We start from the raw sequence: 2,500 nt of genomic DNA, 5'->3' as shown, positions 1-2,500 counted from the left end.
TCGACGACGAGTTGCATGTGTGTGGTATGTGTCAGAATCTGGTGAAGCTTTCTGCATGTGATGTGCCTTGTGTGGATCCGTGGCCATTGCATTGTGTCTGGTGCTTAGATACCCAGACACTTAGAACGCTTGCGCGGAAAGCAAACTCGATCGTTGTACACTTTGATGGGTGACCATCACTGTGTCTCCGTGCCGTGCTAGATCCCCCCTAGCCGTAAGGCACTTTGAACGCCCCTTCGACGACGAGTTACAAGAGTGTGGTATGTGTCAGAATCTGGTGAAGCTTTCTGCATGTGATGTGCCTTGTGTGGATCCGTGGCCATTGCATTGTGTCTGGTGTGTAGGTACCCAGACACTTAGAACGCTTGCGCGGAAAGCAAACTCGATCGTTGTACACTTTGATGGGCAACCATCACTGTGTCTCCGTGCCGTGCTAGATCTCCCCTAGCCGTAAGGCACTTTGAACGCCCCTTCGACGACGAGTTACAAGAGTGTGGTATGTGTCATAATCTGGTGAAGCTTTCTGCATGTGATGTGCCTTGTGTGGATCCGTGGCCATTGCATTGTGTCTGGTGTGTAGGTACCCAGACACTTAAGCAAACTCGATCGTTGTACACTGTGATGGGCGAGCATCACTGTGTCTCCGTGCCGTGTAAGAGCTCCCCTGGCCATCAGGCACTTGAAAGGTCCTTCGACGACGAGTTACAATAGTGGTGTGTTAGATACGTCAGGTGATGGTATCTACTGTTGTGCAATACGTATCCGGCCACGGCACGGAACGAACGGGAACTGTGGTGCAGACATACAAAGAGTTAAGCCTATTAGTCATTAACTCTAAGGACGGGGCCATGGGGCGGTACGCAAAGGATACGGATGAGCGAGTATGCAGGCCCAATACTCAATAGCTCGATCCGATCCAAGCACATGAGTTGACTGCGGCGCCAGGTTAACCAATGTGCTAGATTCTATTTGGCCAGTAGAATCTTGTGTCTTATGCGATTTGATACCAAGACACCAGAACGAAAGTTAGTTGAAGAGTTATTAAACTCTTATGAAGTATGGTTGTGCAATCACAACTTATGACTTTAACCTATAAAGTGGATATGGACTTGCAATTATAACATGGAATCTCTACACACCCCATGAGCTCGATCCAATCCACGCACACGAGTTGCCTGAGTAGCGACAGGTATACCGATGTGCAATACGTATCCGGCCACGGCACGGAACGAACGGGAACTGTGGTGCAGACATACAAAGAGTTAAGCCTACTAGTCATTAACTCTAAGGACGGGGCCATGGGGCGGTACGCAAAGGATACGGATGAGCGAGTATGCAGGCCCAATACTCAATAGCTCGATCCGATCCAAGCACATGAGTTGACTGCGGCGCCAGGTTAACCAATGTGCTAGATTCTATTTGGCCAGTAGAATCTTGTGTCTTACGCGATTTGATACCAAGACACCAGAACGAAAGTTAGTTGAAGAGTGATTAAACTCTTATGAAGAATGGTTGTGCAATCACAACTTATGACTTTAACCTATAAAGTGGATATGGACTATCAATTATAACATGGGGCACACACCATGTTCTCGATCCAATCCACGCACACGAGTTGCCTGAGTAGCGACAGGTATACCGATGTGCAATACGTATCCGGCCATAGGCACGGAACGAACAGGAACTGTGGTGCAGACATACAAGGGCCATGGGGCGGTACGCAAAGGATACGGATGAGCGAGTATGCAGGCCCAATACTCAATAGCTCGATCCGATCCAAGCACATGAGTTGACTGCGGCGTCAGGTTAACCGATGTGCTAAGAGAGTTGTTCCTGGGCCTTCAAAGTGACTTCAAAACTATCTTAGCGAATGGTGGCCATGGGCGTAGACATGAGCCACAAGTCACAAGGCCTGGGACTATTGGGTAATAAAGACAACTTAGTCAGAAAGTTAGTCTTTGGACGTACCACCGGGATTGTGTTACATTGGGAACCTTACTATAAAACCCTAGGCAGGGGATCACTCGGCTCATGGATCGATGAAGACCGCAGCTAAATGCGCGTCACAATGTGAACTGCAGGACACATGAACACCGATAAGTTGAACGCATATTGCGCGTCGGACGATTAAACCCGGCCGATGCACACATTCTTGAGTGCCTATCAATTCCTTGATATACAACAAACCAAACTTCAGGGTGGAGCGTGCCACAATAGAACACTATGGCGAGCAGCCCGTCTAGTGTCGTGGGGGAAACACGCTTCCACACTGTGCATAATGGCGTGCTCGGGACCTTTGTTGGGACCGCAGGGCGCTGAAAGTAAAGGGGTGAACCGCATAAATCGCACGCACGTAAACGCGCACACACACAAATAGAGTGAGACGTATCGTAGGATACCGCTAAGAGTACGTTGTGAAACATGGGGAAATTCAATCGAAAACCTCTTTGATGTCCAAGATTTCGTTGACCGTATCCGTCGTAATACTGGATCAACGTGC

General features: G+C 48.8%; 1 non-coding gene across 1 annotated transcript; it reads left to right on the top strand.

Annotated features, from left to right (window-relative positions):
• The first annotated feature begins 2,004 nt into the window (after nucleotides 1-2,004).
• LOC125773945 (5.8S ribosomal RNA) lies at nucleotides 2,005-2,162 on the top strand. The gene has a single exon (XR_007420486.1). It is a non-coding gene; the product is annotated as a 5.8S ribosomal RNA (ribosomal RNA).
• The last annotated feature ends 338 nt before the right edge of the window (nucleotides 2,163-2,500 follow it).

Source organism: Anopheles funestus (genome assembly GCF_943734845.2).
Source record: "Anopheles funestus chromosome X unlocalized genomic scaffold, idAnoFuneDA-416_04 X_unloc_65, whole genome shotgun sequence".
NCBI classification, from domain to species: Eukaryota; Metazoa; Arthropoda; class Insecta; order Diptera; family Culicidae; genus Anopheles; species Anopheles funestus.
This window is presented reverse-complemented; position numbering and strand designations above follow the sequence as displayed.